The sequence below is a fragment of the Bufo bufo genome, chromosome 9 (assembly GCF_905171765.1).
Source record: "Bufo bufo chromosome 9, aBufBuf1.1, whole genome shotgun sequence".
Taxonomy (NCBI): domain Eukaryota; kingdom Metazoa; phylum Chordata; class Amphibia; order Anura; family Bufonidae; genus Bufo; species Bufo bufo.
The window spans coordinates 49,374,135-49,395,236 of NC_053397.1; the positions used below are offsets into that span (position 1 = coordinate 49,374,135).

Consider the following 21,102-nt stretch of genomic DNA (forward strand, 5'->3'; position numbering starts at 1 on the left):
TGAATACCTATGTAGGTATCAAATTTGTTTCGTTTTTTTGTGGGGGCAAATTTTAATCCCTTATTTAATAAGGTGATTTGTGCAGGTGTGAGAATTATTTGACTCAGATTAACAATATTACTCTGGTCTGTATTTAATAGTGTCTCTTGTGCTCTGGTTTTCCTCTTACCTCGTCGTGTTTTCTTAATTTTATGGGATATTCCCTGTGATAGTGTCTCTGACTGTCTGTTAAATAATTGTCTTGAACATTGTGTGAGCGTGAGTCCTGTTTCTCTGCATGTGTCCTCTGGTATGTCGATTTCTTCTGTTCCAATGGTGGAGTTCTGTGCCTCTTAAAAAAAAAAAACGCACAATAACCGCAACCAAAAACCGCATGTATGAAAAGCAACAATATCGTATGACTTATGAACTTTGAACTATCTATGAATGTTATTCTGAGAAAATATGGTTTACAGCAGATTCAGGAGTAAAGAATGTAAACAAATATAAAAAAAAAAAAAAACGCATGCAAAAAAACGCATGCAAAAACGCATGCAAAAAAACGCATGCAAAAAACACATGCATAAAAATATTTTGAAAATTAAGAAAATCATATCATTTATCAATCCTTGAATGATCATGGATGAACAAGATTGAAAAAGATTGAAAAAGAAATATGGTAGGGGAAGACTTATATTGGGAGAATCCATACTCCTTCTTTTCCAGAATACCATTTTCCCATGATCCCTTTCTTTTCCCATGATCCTTTTCCACACAAGACCGTGAGGGATATAAAAACCCACCATTCACTCATAGGGGTGATGCCACTGAGGAAGGGGAGAGTGTCCCCGAAACGCGTCTGGCGAGAGTTTCACCCCTGAAGGATTTGAACCCCGAAATAACAGTGCACTGTTAAAAACCAGAGGATATCGAGGATTCAAACAAGACGCTCTATATTAACCTGCCTGCAACCAGCTGAAAGTCATCACTGGGGAATACTAAGCCGCTGACACAGCAAAGACCGGGACGCCGGCCTAAAGTCGGAAGCGACAATCACCCAGAAAAAACCAGCTGAATAAAAAGGCCAGGTAAGCCCACAAGTGTGGGTTATGGTTACAAACTTACATTTATAACGAAACAACAATATAGCGTTCATATGTGAATATTGCAATCGGGACTTTGTGTGGAATAACTTCTTTGAGGATCCTCTTGAATAGAATTCTTGAGAAAAATACAAATATAAATGCATGCAGAAAATTTTTATGAAAAACTCCTATAACAACCTTGGAATGCATGGATTGCAGAAACTGTAGATATACAGAGATAGGAATATAGTGCCTGCATAGGAAATCACTGTATGCGCTTTTCTGCATGTAGAGTCTCTCAGTGCGTTTTTCTTGCATATGAATATATCCGGAGTTTGATGCAACCTCCTGGAATTCAAACAGTCCTTCTGAATATTTTGTGACTTGTATACATATGGACTGTAGTGACCTAGAGTGCGTTTTATTTGCAAGACAACACCCTGTTGTTAGGATCTGCAGTTAAGCATCTATTGTGTGTCATTGCAGACCCATCCACTATCCAGAACATCCACCTGCGTTTAGGTCGGATCCGTCTGGTATGTGCCCAGACGGATCCGCACCTATAATGCAAACGCTTAGATCCGTTCAGAACGGATCCGTTTGCATTACCATGAACAAAAAAAAAAAAAAAAAAAATTTTTTTTTTTTTTTTGTTCATGATAATGCAAACGGATCCGTTTTGACTTTACATTGAAAGTCAATGGGAGACGGATCCGTTTGAAAATTGAGCCATACTGTGTCAACTTCAAACGGATCCGTCCCCATTGACTTACATTGTAAGTCTGGACGGATCCGTTTGCCTCCGCACGGCCAGGCGGACACCTGAACGCTGCAAGCTGCGTTCAGGTGTCCGCCTGCTCAGCGGAGCGGAGGACAAACGGAGCCAGACTGATGCATTCTGAGCGGATCCGCATCCATTCAGAATGCATTAGAGCTGGACGGATCCGTTCGGGGCCGCTTGTGAGACCCTTCAAACGGAACTCACAAGCGGAGCCCCGAACGCTAGTGTGAAAGTAGCCATACTTTGTCTGCAATAAGTTGATTCGAATATTACAAAACTACTACCATTGTTTAATTTATTTTATGTATTTTATTGTATTTTATCATATTTTATCAAACGTAGTTATAATAAATTGTTTCAACTCCGTGGGGCTCCGCATGTTTTGAGTGTGCCAATCCTACATTGACACTTATATATTAATGTTGTTTTTTTTTGTTTTGTTTTGTTTTTTTTGGTTGATGATCCGACTATATGGCGGGTTTGTGCTGTAAATACTTACATATACATATTTTTAATTTCTTATTTAATTATTTATTACACCTTTTTTTTTTTTTTTTTTTTTTTTTTTTAAGTCTATGCGGACTATATGGCGGGTTTTTACAAAACGTACTTATTTTCATTTCCCTCTTTTTTTTTTTTTTTTTTCAGACTATGTGGCGGTTTTACCGCACACCCTTTACACCAATTACTTATTTCATTTATTTATGAATTCTTCATTTTACTACCTCCTCCTTACTTCCCCCCCCCCTCCCCGTCCGGCCTGGCTGCCCGTGAGCCCGCGCCCCGCGTGGAACGCAAGCTGACATTGCAGCCAGGGAGACCGGGCAGGGGGCGGGTGACGTCACTGAAGCGCCGGAAGAGGAGTGCGTTCCAGGCTGGAACGCACGCCTATGTGCACCGGCTTCCATGCCGCACCGAGGTGCAGCCTCGCCCAGGAACCCAACCCCCCCCCCCTCCCCCTCCCGATGATCGGGTAGCTGTCGGCCGGCGTCGTTTCATCCCTGCTGCCGCCGGAAGCAAGCGGAGCGGGCGGGGACCGGAACCAGGAAGTGCGTGCGTTCCACCCTGGAACGCACGCCTTCTTGCGCCGTGCCGGGAACGAGGTGAGCCGGCCAGACCAGGGAAAACCTCCCCCCCCTTTTCCCGGCATGATGAGCCGGCCGGCTGCCGGGTGCGCTTCCTGACGCCATACCGCCAGGAAACACAGGGAGACGAGCGGAGGAAGAGGGGACCCGGAAGCCCATGCGCTCCACGCTGGAACGCACCGGCAGCATGAGGTGGAGGGAGGGTGCCAGACCGTCGCAGTCCTTGCCCTGCGAAAGAGCCCCCCCCCCCTACTTACCACCAGGAGACACGAACTCTGCAAGAGGCGACCGTAGGTACCAGGAACACACGAACCCTAGCCAGTGAATGACCAAGAACCGGAACGCCCACTGTGATGAGGTAAGTGGGGGTTTAAATAGGCTCAAGCCCCTCCCACAAATGCAGGCTGAACCTCAGCCTTACCAACATATACATTAAAGAGGTTGTCATATTATAACAACGTATTTCCATTCAGCCCATTTAAAGGGGTATTCATATCTTGGACTTTAACAGCATACCCATAACAGTAGATAGATGTTGGTCCTCTTTTGCCAGCTGCATTGTATGGAGAGTTGGCCATGAATGGCTCTCTCTATGCATTCAGTAGAGATTTAACCTGTAGGAGACCTGCGCCACACATGTACGGCACTGGGAGCCGTGATTTAAGGACCAGCACTGTACAGGCATGGCACTCTGATCAGGCAGATATAGGAGTTGCGCCTGCCGGATCAGTGGTAGGGGTTCAGCTGTCACTGACAGCTGAGTAGCTGCTGTATATGCCAAAATCGGTGCATACACTGATTCTGGCATATTAACTCCTCCTATGCCGCTGTGAAAGCTGACCGCGGCATGCACAGGGTTTACAGATGGTACTGGAACCCCATCCCATCACTGCAGTGACAGAAACCCAGTGGCTAGGAAGGCAACCCAATGCCTTCCACAGGCATCGGGGCTGCCTTCTATGGAAGCCTGTGAGACCCAGCCCCCTGGCTCTCACAGGCAGGCAGTCTGTCATTGAAGTACACTGGTAATACATTGACAGTAAATGCATTACAATACACATACAAAAAAAAAACTGTCCCAAAAAGAGCCATTTTTTGGTCACCTTTCCTCACAAAAAAGTGTAATACCAAGCAATCAAAAAATCATATGTACCCCAAAATGGTACCAATCAAACAGTGACCTCATCCCACAAAAAATGAGCCCCTACATAAGACAATCGCCCCAAAAATATGTAAGCCCTAAAAAGTGACTTCATAACTAAACTGGTCCTAAAAAAAAGTGGGTTTTAGAATAAATTTTAAATATTTTAACCTCTTAAGGACACATGACGTACCGGTACGGCATGTTGTCCTGTTACTTAAAGGGTTTCTACCACCAGATTTTCACCTATTTAGCTGTCTGACACTAGCGATCTGCTAGTGTCTGCTGTACCTAACCATGTTAATGTATAACCTTTGTCTGGAGCGGTTAAGCTTAAAAACGTAGTTTTATTGATATGCAAATGAGCCTCTAGGTCAAGCATGTCAAACTCAAAGGCTAACATGGGCCAAAAAAACAAAATTTAAGTTTATGTGGGCCGCATCAAAAAAAAAAAAAAAAAATCGTACATTTTCATAGAACAACATTGTTGTTTCATGACTGCTGACCCCCAACATCCCGTTGCCCAATAACGGGGGATCTGTGGATGGCACTGTTATGGGGGACCTGTGGATGGCACTGTTATGGGGGATCTGTGGATGGCACTGTTATGGGGGACCTGTGGATGGCACTGTTATGGGGGATCTGTGGATGGCACTGTTATGGGGATCTGTGGATGGCACTGTTATGGGGATCTGTGGATGGTACTGCTATGGAGTGGGATATCTGTGGATGGCATTGTTATGGGGTGGGGGGATCTGTGGATGGCATTGTTATGGGGTGGGGGATCTGTGGATGGTGCTGTTATGGGGGATCTGTGGATGGCATTGTTATGAGGTGGGGGATCTGTGGATGGAACTGTTATGGGGTGGGATATCTGTGGATGGTACTGCTATGAGGTGGGATATCTGTGGATGGCATTGTTATGAGGTGGGGGATCTGTGGATGGAACTGTTATGGGGGGATCTGTGGATGACACTGCTATATGTCATCCACAGATCCCCCTCATAACAGTGTCCCCCAATACACCGGCCCTCTGCTCACCGAAGTATTTATAAACGTGAATCCTTATCCTGTTATTAAGTTGAACTAACGCTGCGCTCTCCCATGTCCCCTGTATCCCCACAGCACTTACGAACACGCTTCCATAGCAGGCAGAGCGGACGGCACCAGTAACGTCACTCACTGACGTCGCGCGTCTGCTCCGCCTGCTTCATTCATAAAGTGGGCGGAGCAGGCGCTCGACGTCAGTGAGTGACGTTACTGCTGCCGTCCGTTCTGCCTGCTATTGAAGCTTAAGTAAGTGCTATGGGGATACAGGGGAACATGGGAGAGGGCAGCATTAGTTCAACTTAATAACAGGATAAGGATTCACGTTTATAAATACTTTGTTGAGCGGCGGGGCCCGGTGTAAGAGTACAGTGACTGCACCGGGCCCCGCCCCTAGTTACGGACTCCAGCCCCTCCTCTCTCCCGACTCATACATAGCAGTCTGCGATGCTGCAGCGTCGCAAACTGCGCTGTAAAATGGAAGCATTCGCCCCATAAGACGCAGGGGCATTTCCCCCCCACTTTTGGGAGGGAAAAAGTGCGTCTTATGGGGCGAAAAATACGGTACTTTTCTTACCTTGTGAATCTGGTACCCTGCGTCTATAGCCGCAATGGCGCCGTCCGCAGCATGTCAGAACTCCAGGCGGAGCCTGATGACGTCACATCAGGACGTGACGTTTACCTCTGCGCACCTCCATCCTCTCCTGGACCGCCTCCGCCAGCCTCCATCCTCTCCTGGACCGCCTCCGCCAGCCTCCATCCTCTCCTGGACCGCCTCCAACTGCTCCGCCTTCCTTCAACCGCTCCTGGACCGCCTCTGACTTTTTTATTTTATCTCCGCCCGCCTCCAGGTAACCAGAGCAATGAATATCTTTGCCGGGCCGCAAAGATATTCATTGCGGGCCGCATGCAGCCCGCGGGCCGCATGTTTGACACCCATGCTCTAGGTGCTATGGGGGGCATCTTTTCAGCACCTAGAGGCTCCATCTACTCACTATTTCTGCCGCCCAGCACGTCCCTCCAGCCCGCCCCTCTCCTCTAGATTGACAGCCTACTTCTCTCCATCTCGGCCGAATTCTTGCGCCTGCGCCTTGTGCTTCTGTATTCGGCGCAGGCGCAGTGACTGTCGGACCGCTCCCTGCGCCGGCATCTTCACTGCGCCTGTGCCGATTACGGCGCAGGGAGCGGTCCGACAGTCACTGCGCCTGCGCCTAATACAGAAGCACATGGCGCAGGCGTGAGAATTCGCTGAGATGGAGAGAAGTAGGCTGTCAATCTAGAGGAGAGGGGCGGGCTAGAGAGCGCTGGGCGGCAGAAATAGTGAGTAGACGGAGCCTCTAGGTGCTGAAAAGACGCCCCCATAGCACCTAGAGGCTCATTTGCATATCAATAAAACTACGTTGAGCAGGCACCTTGGCTAAATGCGCGGGGGGTCCCGTGACCCCCCGTGTCGGCGATCGCCGCAAACCGCAGGTCAATTCAGACCTGCGGTTTGCGGCTTTTACCTGTGCTTGCGGCGGTGATCGGGCGTGCCATCGGGTCCCCATGCGGCTGTAGGGGGGACCCGATGGCATGGAAGGCAGCGCGATGCCTAAGGAAGGCATCGCGCTGCCTTCCGGTGACGAGCCTGTGAGATCCAGCCCCCTGGATCTCACAGGCCGGAAGCTGTATGAGTAATACTCACTGTATTACTCATACAGCCAATGCATTCCAATACAGAAGTATTGGAATGCATTGTAAAGGGATTAGACCACAAAAAGTTGAAGTCCCAAAGTGGGACAAAAAATAAAGTAAAAAAAAAGTTTAAAAAATAAAGTTTTCCCCCCAAAAATTTGAAGTTTCAAGTAAAAATAAACAAAAACGTCAATTTCCCCAAATAAAGTTTAAAAGTTTAAAAAGTATACATATTAGGTATCGCCGCATCCGTATCGACCGTCTATATAAATATATCACATGACCTAACACCTCAGATGATCACCTTAAAAAATAAAAAATAAAAACTGTGCTAAATAAACCATTTTTTTGTCACCTTACATCACAAAAAGTACAACAGCAAGCAATCAAAAAGGCCTTTGCCAACCAAAATAGTACCAATCTAACCGTCACCTCATCCCGCAAAAAATGAGCCCTGACCTGAGACAATCGCCTAAAAAATGGCTCAGAATATGGAGAGACTAAAACATCACTTTTTTTGTTTTTAAAAAGCTGTTATTGTGTAAGACTTACATAAATAAAAAAAATTTATACAAATTAGGTATCACCGCGTCCGTATCGACCGGCTTTATAAAAATATCACATGACCTTACCCCTCAGATGAACACCGTAAAAAATTTAAAATAAAAACTGTGCTAAATAAAAAAATTTGGTCACCATATATCACAAAAAGTGTAATAGCAAGCGATCAAAAAGTCACACGCACCCCAAAAAAGTGCCAATCAAACCATCATCTCATCCTGCAAAAATCATACCCTACCTAAGATAATCTCCCAAAAACTAAAAAAAATTATGGCTCTCAGACTATGGAAACACTAAAACATGATTTTTTTTTGTTTCAAAAAAGAAACTTACATAAATAAATAAAAAGTATACATATTAGGTATCGCCGCGTCCGTGACAACCTGGTCTATAAAAATACTACATAATCTAACCTGTCAGATGAATTTTGTAAATAACAAAAAATAAAAACGATGCCAAAACAGCTATTTCTTGTTACCTTGCCTCACAAAAAGTGTAATATAGAGCAACCAAAAATCATATGTACCCTAAATTAGTACCAAAAAAACTTCCATCCTATTCCGTAGTTTCTAAAATGGGGTCACTTTTTTGGAGTTTCTACTCTAGGGGTGCATCAGAGGGGCTTCAAATGGGACATGGTATAAATAAAAACAGTCCAGCAAAATCTGCCTTCCAAAAACCCTATGGCATTCCTTTCCTTCTGCGCCCTGCCGTGTGCCCGTACAGCAGTTTACGACTACATATGAGGTGTTTCTGTAAACTACAGAATCCGGGCAATAAATATTGAGTTTTGTTTGGCTGTTACCCTTGCTTTGTAGCTGGAAAAAAATATTAAAATGTAAAATCTACCAAAAAAGTGAATTTTTGAAATTGTATCTCTATTTTCCATTAATTCTTGTGGAACACCTAAAGGGTTAACAAAGTTTGTAAAATCAGTTTTGAATACCTTGAGGGGTGTAGTTTCTTAGATGGGGTCACTTTTATGGAGTTTCTACTCTAGGGGTGCATAAGGGGGGCTTCAAATGGGACATGGTGTAAAAAAAAACAGTCCAGCAAAACCTGCCTTCCAAAAACTGTATGGCATTCCTTTCCTTCTGCGCCCTGCCGTGTGCCTGTACAGCAGTTTACGACCACATATGGGGTGTTTCTGTAAACTACAGAATCAGGGCCATAAATATTGAGTTTTGTTTGGCTGTTAACACTTGCTTTGTAACTGGAAAAAAAATATTAAAATGGAAAATCTCCAAAAAAAGTGAAATTTTGAAATGATATCAATATTTTCCATTAATTCTTGTGGAACACCTAAAGGGTTAACGATGTTTGTAAAATCAGTTTTGTATACCTTGATGGGTGTAGTTTCTAGAATGGGGTCATTTTTGGGTGGTTTCTATTATGTAAGCCTTGCAAAGTGACTTCAGACCTGAACTGGTCCCTAAAAATTTGTTTTTTTTAAATTTCTGAAAAATTTCAAGATTTGCTTCTAAACTTCTAAGCCTTGTAACATCTTGAAAAAATTAAATATCATTCCCAAAATGATCCAAACATGAATTAGACATATGGGGAATGTAAAGTAATAACTATTTTTGGACGTATTACTATGTATTATAGAAGTAGAGAAATTGAAACTTGTAAATTTGCAATTATTTACAAATTTTTGGTAAATTTGGTATTTTTTTATAAATAAAAAATATTTTCTTTTACTTCATTTTACCAGTGTCATGAAGTACAATATGTGACGAAAAAACTGTCTCAGAATGGCCTGCATAAGTCAAAGCGTTTTAAAGTTATCACCACTTAAAGTGACATTGGTCAGATTTGAAAAAAAAGGGCCTGGTCCTTAAGGTGAAATAAGGCTGTGTCCTTAAGGGGTTAAGAATTGCTTCTAAAATTCTAAGCCTTCTAATGTCCTAAAAAAATAAAATGACATTTACAAAATGATGGAAACATAAAGTAGACATATAGGAAATGTAAAGTAATAACTATTTTATGAGGTATCACTGTCTTAAAGGGTTTCTGTCACCTGAAAAATGGGTATTAAGCTGGCTGACATTAGCGATGTGCTAATGTCAGCTGAACATAACTATATTAGTGCCCATCTCACTGCCTGCCGCCGTTATTGAGAAAAACAAACTTTTATAACATGAAAATGAGCCTCTAGGAGCGGGGGGGGGGGGGTTGCCCCTGCTCCTAGAGGCTTTGTTCTCCCACCTCTGGCCATGCCCTGCTACACTAGATTGACAGGGGCAGGCATCGTTGGTCTCCTACCTCCGGCCCTGTCGGCAGTGTAAATCTCGCGCCGTTCAATATTCAGCGCAGGTGCAGTGAGTGAAGGGTGCTCACCGGCTGCCAGCTTCCTCACTGCGCCTTCTCAATAATGGCGGCAGGCAGTAAGATGGCACTAATATAGTTATGTTCAGATGACATTAGCGCATCGCTAATGTCAGCCAGCTTAATAGCCATTTTTAAGGTGACAGAAACCCTTTAACAGCAGAGAACTTAAAATTTTTAAAATTGTGAGTTTTTCAAAATTTTCAGCAAATTTAGATTTTTTTTATAAAAAAAGGTAAATTATTTAGACTCAAAATTACCACTATCATGAAGTTCACGACAAAACAGCCTCAAATTGGTTTGGATAATTGAAAGTGCTCCAAACTTATTACCACATAAAGTGACACGTCAAATTTTCAAAAAACAGCCTGGTCCTTAAGGTGCAAAATGGCAAGGTCTTTAAGAGGTTAAGGACAGCAGAATATACTTGTTATGGCACCCCCTGATGTTCTTCTGATACTCTATCACAGGGATCAGCAACCTCCGGTACTCCAGCTATTCAGAAACTACAACTCCCAAAATGCTTCATTCACTTCATTTGGGGTAAGAAAAACAGTCCAGCATGTTTGCATTCTGGGAGTTGCCAAACGTTGCTGGTCCCTGCTCTATCAGAACATTCACCTTACATGTCTATTAAAGATAGATGCACATACTGAGTAGCTTAATCCCAACTCTAGGATACTCTTGTACTCAGGCACTGGAATGATTTGTTATTGTGCAGACCAGCCGATAAGAATTGTCACTCTAGAAGAGGTTTCTTCTCACCAGAGATGGACACATTGAGTGGACTTTCTCGGAAGGAAACAAAACAACATCAGGGAATGCACTTTAAACCCTTCTAGTTTGGTGATTAAGGATGCAGGTTTTTTTTTCTTTCATTTTTTCATCTACACATTTTGAAAGTCATAACTTTTTTATTTTTCCATACACATAGTCATTTGACCCTTTTTTTACGGGAAAAGCTGTCTTTTTTAATGGAACCCTTTTGGGCTACAGGCACAGCTAATGTATCATAGAACTTCAGGGATTTTTGGGGTGATAGCATTAAAAAACACTGCAATTCCACCATTATTGTTAGAATTTCATTTTTACAGTATTCACTGCATGGTGAAAATGACATGTTAATTTTATTCTGCAGGTCACCACATAATTTTTGTTGTTTTAGTACTTAATTTTTAAAAATATTATGATTTTTTAATTACTTTATTCTGACATCCGTAACTTTTTTATTATTTTGATAGAGCATTGTGAGGTCGCTTGATTTTTTTTTTGTAGGATGAGTTACATTTTTTTATCAATATGATTTTGGGATCAGGGTTGCCATCAGGAATTTCAGGGTCCCATATAGGCAATCCATATGGCACCCCTTCCCCCCCACCTTCCCTTCTCACATTCATAGCAATAACAGCCATACCTTTTTTTTGCGTCAGGTCATTTTGCCATACATATGTTTGTTTGTTTTTTGAGTCAGGCCATTTTGCCATACATATAAGATTTTAATTTTATTCATTTTTTTATGGGTTAAATAAAGAGGAGAAAAAAAACGATTGCACCATATTTATTTACTTAATTTACCAATCACCATACATAATATGTTCACGATATTGTACAAGTTAATGATTACCGAGATACCAGACACTGTTTTGTGATATTTATAGTAAGTATGTTACAAAAATGCATTTATTTTAACTGTTTTTGCGCTGGTATTTTTTCTTTAAGTAACATTAACTTTGCAGAAAACTGTAACTTTTACCATAAATAATAAAATGCTGGAAAATAGAAGTTATATTTTTCTGCCATAAACATTAAAGTTAGTCCACAGGTTTCTGATGGTAATTGACCCCAGGCCTCTTATATGGGAGGTAAGAGATTTACCACTAGGCTGCTGCCACGCAATTTATAAAAGCTGCTTTTTTTGTGCTTAAAAAGCAAGCAAGGAATATTATAGTTCCTGCTTTTTAACCACAGAAACCATTACAATAAATGCATACTTAGGGCGGGTTGGAATTTGCATTATAAATTCCATTATAGGGTTTTGTTATAACAGATTTATAACTGAATATAAAAGAATTGTAGGTATGGAATTAAAAACGGAAACCTTTAAACAGGTATTACGTTTTGCTCCATCCTAATACGTCTATGGGCACATATAATGCTTCCATTTTTTTCTGTTGTTCATGAGGGGAAAAAAAGGCCTGTCAACAGGACTTTTTTTTCTGTCGTGAATATTGGACAAAAAACTGAACCGTTATATGTGCCCATAGACATGTACTAGGACGGAGAAAAGAGGAATACCTCTTAAAGGTTTCCGCTTTGCATTCCGTACCTAAAATTCTGTTATATTCAGTTATAACTCTGTTATAACGAAACCGTATAACGGAATTTATAACGCAAATGTGAACCCGCCCTTACTATTACATTGCACAAAAGAGTATTTGGCATCCCTGAAATCCTAATAACTTTCACAATATAGTGAACACATTATTTATGGTAATCGGTAAATAGCATGAATAAAAATGGTGCAATAGTTTTTTCCTTCATTTCAGTAATATACTATTTATGTAACCCCTTCCCAATCTTGTTGTACAAGTCAGATCTTTAGCCCTTTCACATTCCGGAGGTTTTTTCATTTTTGCATTTTTTTTTTCACTCCCTGCCTTTTTGGAGCAATAACTTTTTTTTCCGTTCACATACCCATATGAGGGCTCCATAGGAAGTAATGTGAGTCAGCCTCGTATCACTCAGGAATACAGAGTCTGCTGCACACACTTTAGCTCCCCTGATCCTGTAATTCTAGATGTTGTGGTCATGCTGGACAATGGCATCTGAGGGATTAAAAGTAGGCGTCGATTGCATATATTTTTTTGGGTGTCTGCTGTTTAAAACAGCAGACCCCGGCAGCTATGGCACCTGCCGCACTTGCAAGTGGCCACTATCTTTTAAGTTCCAACCAGCACCGTGCATGTATGGCACTGGTTGGGGAGCGGTTAAACATGACATCTGCTCAGAAGTTGAGTAGGCACCATAGCTGCCAGGTGCCTGCTGTTTTACACAGCAGACACCTGGAGCTAATCTCGGTGATCAGCAATGGAACATGCTGTAGTGAAGGATTCCTGCAAATTACTTTCATGATACTATTGGTGGCCTAAATGAAAACAATATTTTAAAGAGTTTACTGTCTCCTGTATGGTATTAAGTGCAAACCATCAAGGCAGGCACCACTGGGTTTTCAGTCTCCTAAATCAACCTTGGATGGAAAACTTGATGGACTTTATGAATGATTTGCCTCCCATTACGGGATTCATTACCATCTGAAATTACTCATTTTTCTCCGATATTTTGGGAAATCTTTACCCTTCAGTTGGTTTGAAATATACTTTGCTTCCATGCTCTGGTCTCTCAACTCACATTGTCTCATAAATCACAAATATACTATTCTTAGAGTAACAGAGAGAACAGATTAATCTTAAGAAATATCTACATACTCTATACAGAGCCTTGCAAAAGTATTCACCCCCTTGACTTTTTTTGTATTTTGGTGCCTCACAATCTGGAATTAACATGGATTGTTTGAGGATTTGCATCATTTAATTTACAGAATATGAAGATTTTTTTTTTTTATTGTGAAGCAAACAACAAATAGGACAAAATAACAGAAAAAGTCAATGTGCATAACTATTCACCAACCTAAAGTCAATACTTTTCAGAGCCACCTTTTGCGGCAATAACAGCTCCAAGTCGTTTTGGATAAGTCTCTTTGAGCTTGCCACATCTTACAACTGGGATTTTTGCCCATTCCTCCTTGCAAAACTGCTCCAGCTCTTTCAAGTTGGATGGTTTGCTGTTGTGAACCACAGATTTTTTATTGGATTGAGATCTGGGCTTTGACTAGACCATTCCAGCACATTTACATGCTTCCCCTTAAACCACTCAAGTGTTGCTTTAGCAGTATGTCCGAGGTCATTGTCCTGCTGGAAGGTGAACCTCCGTCCTAGCCTCAAATCACGCACAGGGTGGTACAGGTTTTGCTCAAGAATATCCCTGTATTTAGCACGATTCATCTTTTCCTCAACTCTGACCAGATTCCCAGTCACGGCTGCTGAAAAACATCCCCACAGCATGATGCTGCCACCAGCATGTTTCACTGTGGGGATGTTGTTCTTTGGGTGATGTGATGTGTTGGGTTTGCGCCAGACAGCATTTTCTTTGATGGCCGCAAAGTTCAATTTTAGTCTCATCAGACCAGAGCACCTTCCTCCATACATTTTGGGAGTCTCCAACATGCCTTTTCGCAAACTCACAACGTGCCTTTTTGTTTTTAGCTGAAAGTAATGGCTTTCTTCTGGCCACTCTGCCATAAAGCCCAACTCTATGGAGCGTACAGCTTATTGTCGTACTATGTACAGATACTCCAGTCTCTGCTGTGGAACTCTGCAGCTTCTCCAGGGTTACCTTAGGTCTCTGTGCTGCCTCTGAGATTAATTCCGTCCTTGCCCGGTCCCTGAGTTTTGGTGGGTGGCAGTCTCTTGGCAGGTTTGCTGTTGTACCATGTTCCTTCCATTTGGTTATGATAGATTTAATTGTGCTCATGGGGATCATCAAAGATTTGGATTTTTTTTATAACCTAACCCTGACTTGTACTTCTCAACAACATTGTCCTTTACTTGTTTGGAGAGTTCCTTGGTCTTCAGTGTTCGGTTAGTGATGCCTCTTGCTTAGGTGTTGCAGCCTTTGGGACCTTTCAAAAAAGGTGTGTATATGCAATGACAGATCATGTGATACTTAGATTGCACACAGGTAGACATCATTTCACTAATTATGTGACTTCTGAAGGTAATTGGTTGCACCAGAGCTTTTCATGAGCTTACTAACAATGGGGTTGAATATATACGCACATGCCAATTTTCTGTTTTCTATTTCTAAACAATAGTTTTATTTATATATTTTTCTCATTTCACTTCACTAACTTAAACTTTTGTGTTTTGATCCATGACATAAAATTCAGATTAACAAAACATTGAGCTTAAGGCTGTAATGTAACAAAATACAAAAAAAGTCAAGAGTAGAGTTGAGCGAACACCTGGATGTTCGGGTTCGAGAAGTTCGGCCGAGCTTCACAGAAATGTTCGGGTTCGGGATCCGAACCCGAACCGAACTTCGTCCCGAACCCGAACCCCATTGAAGTCAATGGGGACCCGAACTTTTGGGCACTAAAAAGGCTGTAAAACAGCCCAGGAAAGAGCTAGAGGGCTGCAAAAGGCAGCAACATGTAGGTAAATCCCCTGCAAACAAATGTGGATAGGGAAATGAATTAAAATAAATATAAAAAAAATAAAAATGACCCAAAATCAATTGGACAGAGGTCCCATAGCAGAGAATCTGGCTTCACGTCAGCAGAGAAACAGTCTCTTCATGCCATAGCAAAGAATCTGGCTTCATGTCAGCACAGAATCAGTCTCTTCATGCCATAGCAGAGAATCCGGCTTCATGTCAGCACAGAATCAGTCTTCATGTCATAGCAGAGAATCAGGCTTCACGTCACCCACCACTGGAACAGGCCACTGTCACACATTTAGGCCCAGGCACCCAGGCAGAGGAGAGAGGTCCCGTAACAGAGAATCTGGCCTGATGTCAGCGCAGAATCAGTCTTCATGTCATAGCAGAGAATCAGGCTTCACGTCACCCACCACTGGAACAGGCCACTGTCACACATTTAGGCCCAGGCACCCAGGCAGAGGAGAGAGGTCCCGTAACAGAGAATCTGGCCTTATGTCAGCGCAGAATCAGTCTTCATGTCCTAGCAGAGAATCAGGCTTCACGTCACCCACCACTGGAACAGGCCACTGTCACACATTTAGGCCCAGGCACCCAGGCAGAGGAGAGAGGTCCCGTAACAGAGAATCTGGCCTGATGTCAGCACAGAATCTGTCTTCATGTCATAGCAAAGAATCAGGCTTCACGTCACCCACCACTGGAACAGGCCACTGTCACACATTTAGGCCCAGGCACCCAGGCAGAGGAGAGAGGTCCCGTAACAGAGAATCTGGCCTTATGTCAGCGCAGAATCAGTCTTCATGTCATAGCAGAGAATCAGGCTTCACGTCACCCACCACTGGAACAGGCCACTGTCACACATTTAGGCCCAGGCACCCAGACAGAGGAGAGTGGTCCCGTAACAGAGAATCTGGCCTTATGTCAGCGCAGAATCTGTCTTCATGTCATAGCAGAGAATCAGGCTTCACGTCACCCACCACTGGAACAGGCCACTGTCACACATTTAGGCCCCGGCACCCAGACAGAGGAGAGAGGTCCTGTAACAGAGAATCTGGCCTTATGTCAGCACAGAATCTGTCTTCATGTCATAGCAGAGAATCAGGCATCACGTCACCCACCACTGGAACAGGCCACTGTCACACATTTAGGCCCCGGCACCCAGACAGAGGAGAGAGGTCCTGTAACAGAGAATCTGGCCTTATGTTAGCACAGAATCAGTCTTCATGTCATAGCAGAGAATCAGGCTTCACGTCACCCACCACTGGAACAGGCCACTGTAACACATTTAGGCCCCGGCACCCAGGCAGAGGAGAGAGGTCGCGTAACAGAGAATCTGGCTTCATGTCAGCGCAGAATCAGTCTTCATGTCATAGCAGAGAATCAGGCTTCACGTCACCCACCACTGGAACAGGCCACTGTCACATATTTAGGCCCAGGCACCCAGGCAGAGGAGAGAGGTCGCGTAACAGAGAATCTGGCTTCATGTCAGCACAGAATAAGTCTTCATGTCATAGCAGAGAATCAGGCTTCACGTCACCCACCACTGGAACAGGCCACTGTCACACATTTAGGCCTCGGCACCCAGACAGAGGAGAGGTTCATTCAACTTTGGGTTGCCCCGCAATATAATGGTAAAATGAAATTAAAAATAGTATTGAATGAGGAAGTGCCCTGGAGTAGAATAATATATTGTTAAGGGGAGGTAGTTAATATCTAATCTGCACAAGGGATGGACAGGTCCTGTGGGATCCATGCCTGGTTCATTTTTATGAACGTCAGCTTGTCCACATTGGCTGTAGACAGGCGGCTGCGTTTGTCTGTAATGACGCCCCCTGCCGTGCTGAATACACGTTCAGACAAAACGCTGGCCGCCGGGCAGGCCAGCACCTCCAAGGCATAAAAGGCTAGCTCTGGCCACGTGGACAATTTGGAGACCCAGAAGTTGAATGGGGCCGAACCATCAGTCAGTACGTGAAGGGGTGTGCACAGGTACTGTTCCACCATGTTAGTGAAATGTTGCCTCCTGCTAACACGTTCCGTATCAGGTGGTGGTGCACTTAGCTGTGGCGTGTTGACAAAACTTTTCCACATCTCTGCCATGCTAACCCTGCCCTCAGAGGAGCTGGGCGTGACACAGCTGCGTTGGCGACCTCTTGCTCCTCCTCTGCCTTCGCCTTGGGCTTCCACTGGTTTCCCTGTGACATTTGGGAATGCTCTCAGTAGCGCGTCTACCAACGTGCGCTTGTACTCGCGCATCTTCCTATCACGCTCCAGTGTAGAAAGTAAGGTGGGCACATTGTCTTTGTACCGGGGATCCAGCAGGGTGGCAACCCAGTAGTCAGCACACGTTAAAATGTGGGCAACTCTGTTGTCGTTGCGCAGGCACTGCAGCATGTAGTCGCTCATGTGTGCCAGGCTGCCCAGAGGTAAGGACAAGCTGTCCTCTGTGGGAGGAGTATCGTCATCGTCCTGTGTTTCCCCCCAGCCACGCACCAGTGATGGGCCCGAGCTGCTTTGGGTGCCACCCCGCTGTGAACATGCTTCATCCTCATCCTCCTCCACCTCCTCCTCATCCTCGTCCTCCTCGTCCTCCAGTAGTGGGCCCTGTCTGGCCACATTTGTACCTGGCCTCTGGTGTTGCAAAAAACCTCCCTCTGAGTCACTTCGAAGAGACTGGCCTGAAAGTGCTAAAAATTACCCCTCTTCCTCCTCTTCCTCCTGGGCCACCTCCTCTTCCATCATCGCCCTAAGTGTTTTCTCAAGGAGACATAGAAGTGGTATTGTAACGCTGATAACGGCGTCATAGCCACTGGCCATGTTGGTGGAGTACTCGAAACAGCGCAACAGGGCACAAAGGTCTCGCATGGAGGCCCAGTCATTGGTGGTGAAGTGTGTCTTATCCACAGTGCGACTGACCCGTGCGTGCTGCAGCTGAAACTCCACTATGGCCTGCTGCTGCTCGCACAGTCTGTCCAGCATATGCAAGGTGGAGTTCCACCTGGTGGTTACGTCGCATATGAGGCGGTGAGCGGGAAGGCCGAAGTTACGCTGTAGCGCAGACAGGCGAGCAGCGGCAGGGTGTGAACGCCGGAAGCGCGAACAGACGGCCCGCACTTTATGCAGCAGCTCTGACATGTCGGGGTAGTTGCGAATGAACTTCTGCACCACCAAATTCAGCACATGCGCCAGGCAAGGGATGTGCGTCAAACCGGCTAGTCCCAGAGCTGCAACGAGATTTCGCCCATTATCGCACACCACCAGGCCGGGCTTGAGGCTCACCGGCAGCAACCACTCGTCGGTCTGTTGTTCTATACCCCGCCACAACTCCTGTGCGGTGTGGGGCCTGTCCCCCAAACATATGAGTTTCAGAATGGCCTGCTGACGTTTACCCCGTGCTGTGCTGAAGTTGGTGGTGAAGGTGTGTGGCTGACTGGATGAGCAGGTGGAAGAAGAGGAGAAGGAAGCTGAGTAGGAGGAGGAGGAGACAGGAGGCAAAGAATGTTGCCCTGCGATCCTTGGCGGCGGAAGGACGTGCGCCAAACAGCTCTCCGCCTGGGGCCCAGCCGCCACTACATTTACCCAGTGTGCAGTTAGGGAGATATAGCGTCCTTGGCCGTGCTTACTGGTCCACGTATCTGTGGTTAGGTGGACCTTGCCACAGATGGCGTTGCGCAGTGCACACTTGATTTTATCGGACACTTGTTTGTGCAGGGAAGGCACGGCTCTCTTGGAGAAGTAGTGGCGGCTGGGAACAACATACTGTGGGACAGCAAGTGACATGAGCTGTTTGAAGCTGTGTGTGTCCACCAGCCTAAATGACAGCATTTCATAGGCCAGTAGTTTAGAAATGCTGGCATTCAGGGCCAGGGATCGAGGGTGGCTAGGTGGGAATTTACGCTTTCTCTCAAATGTTTGTGAGATGGAGAGCTGAACGCTGCCGTGTGACATGGTTGAGATGCTTGGTGACGCAGGTGGTGGTGTTGGTGGTACATCCCATGTTTGCTGGGCGGCAGGTGCCAACGTTCCTCCAGAGGCAGAGGAAGAGGCCGAGGCGGCGGCAGCAGCAGCAGAAGAGGCCGAGGCGGCGGCAGCAGCAGAAGAGGCCGAGGCGGCAGCAGCAGAAGAGGCAGCAGGGGGAGCCTGAGTGACTTCCTTGTTTTTAAGGTGTTTACTCCACTGCAGTTCATGCTTTGCATGCAGGTGCCTGGACATGCAGGTTGTGCTAAGGTTCAGAACGTTAATGCCTCGCTTCAGGCTCTGATGGCACAGCGTGCAAACCACTCGGGTCTTGTCGTCAGCACATTGTTTGAAGAAGTGCCATGCCAGGGAACTCCTTGAAGCTGCCTTTGGGGTGCTCGGTCCCAGATGGCGGCGGTCAGTAGCAGGCGGAGTCTCTTGGCGGCGGGTGTTCTGATTTTGCCCACTGCTCCCTCTTTTGCTACGCTGTTGGCTCGGTCTCACCACTGCCTCTTCCTCCGAACTCTGAAAGTCAGTGGCACGACCTTCATTCCATGTGGGGTCTAGGACCTCATCGTCCCCTGCATCGTCGTCCACCCAGTCTTGACCCCTGACCTCCTGTTCAGTCTGCACACTGCAGAAAGACGCAGCAGTTGACACCTGTGTTTCGTCATCATCAGAGACGTGCTGAGGTGATATTCCCATGTCCTCATCATCAGGAAACATAAGTGGTTGTGCGTTAGTGCATTCTATCTCTTCCACCCCTGGTGAAGGGCTAGGTGGTTGCCCTTGGGAAACCCTGGCAGCAGAGTCTTCAAACAGCATAAGAGACTGCTGCATAACTTGAGGCTCAGACAGTTTCCCTGATATGCATGGGGGTGATGTGACAGACTGATGGGCTTGGTTTTCATGCGCCATCTGTGCGCTTTCTGCAGAAGACTGGGTGGGAGATAATGTGAACATGCTGGATGCACTGTCGGCCACCCAATTGACTAATGCCTGTACCTGCTCAGGCCTTACCATCATTAGAACGGCATTGGGCCCTACCAAATATCCCTGTAAATTCTGGCGGCTACTGGGACCTGAGGTAGTTGGTACACTAGGACGTGTGGCTGTGGCAGAACGGCCACGTCCTCTCCCAGCACCAGAGGGTCCACTAACACCACCACGACCATGTCCACGTCCGCGTCCCTTATTAGATGTTTTCCTCATTGTTCCCGTTCAACACAATTTTGAGAATAGTTTTTCAACCCAGAACAAAAAGTGTGCTTTTACGGTCACTACAAATAACTTGACCCGCTAAAACAGTACAGATTTGGTTGAATAGAAATGTGAGGCCTGTTTTTTTTTGCGCTGTGTGACAGGTATAGGTTTAATCACAGAATCAGACTTCTATCTGCACGCTAGCGTGTGTCTTAGGTTTTTCTGAATGACACTATCAGTACCTTCAATGTAAGATATCCTTTTTGGGATAGATTTCAAGTAGGCCTCAAATACCAGAAACTAGTTATTTTGAGAATGGCAAATTTGGGAATAGTTTTTCAATCCAGAACAAAAAGTGTGCTTTTACGGTCACTACAAATAACTTGACCAGCTAAAACAGTACAGATTTGGTTGAATAGAGATGTGAGGCCTGTTTTTTTTTGCGCTGTGTGACAGGTATAGGTTTAATCACAGAATCAGACTTCTATCTGCACGCTAGCGTGTGTCTTAGGTTTTTCTGAATGACACTATCAGTACCTTCAATGTAAGATATCCTTTTTGGGATAGATTTCAAGTAGGCCTCAAATACCAGAAACTAGTTATTTTGAGAATGGCAAATTTGGGAATAGTTTTTCAATCCAGAACAAAAAGTGTGCTTTTACGGTCACTACAAATAACTTGACCAGCTAAAACAGTACAGATTTGGTTGAATAGAAATGTGAGGCCTGTTTTTTTTTTGCGCTGTGTGACAGGTATAGGTTTAATCACAGAATCAGACTTCTATCTGCATGGTAGCGTGTGTCTTAGGTTTTTCTGAATGACACTATCAGTACCTTCAATGTAAAATATCCTTTTTGGGATAGATTTGAAGTAGGCCTCAAATACCAGAAACTAGTTATTTTGAGAATGGCAAATTTGGGAATAGTTTTTCAATCCAGAAAATAAAAAGTGCTTTTACGGTCACTACAAATAACTTGACCAGCTAAA

At 44.7% G+C, this 21,102-nt stretch overlaps 1 long non-coding RNA gene across 1 annotated transcript; it reads left to right on the forward strand.

The window, feature by feature from the left end:
* The first annotated feature begins 19 nt into the window (after positions 1 to 19).
* On the forward strand, positions 20 to 17,729 carry LOC120978565. Its single transcript, XR_005774119.1, has 4 exons — positions 20 to 148; positions 15,079 to 15,085; positions 17,291 to 17,292; positions 17,719 to 17,729. It is a non-coding gene; the product is annotated as an uncharacterized LOC120978565 (long non-coding RNA).
* Positions 17,730 to 21,102: the final 3,373 nt, after the last annotated feature.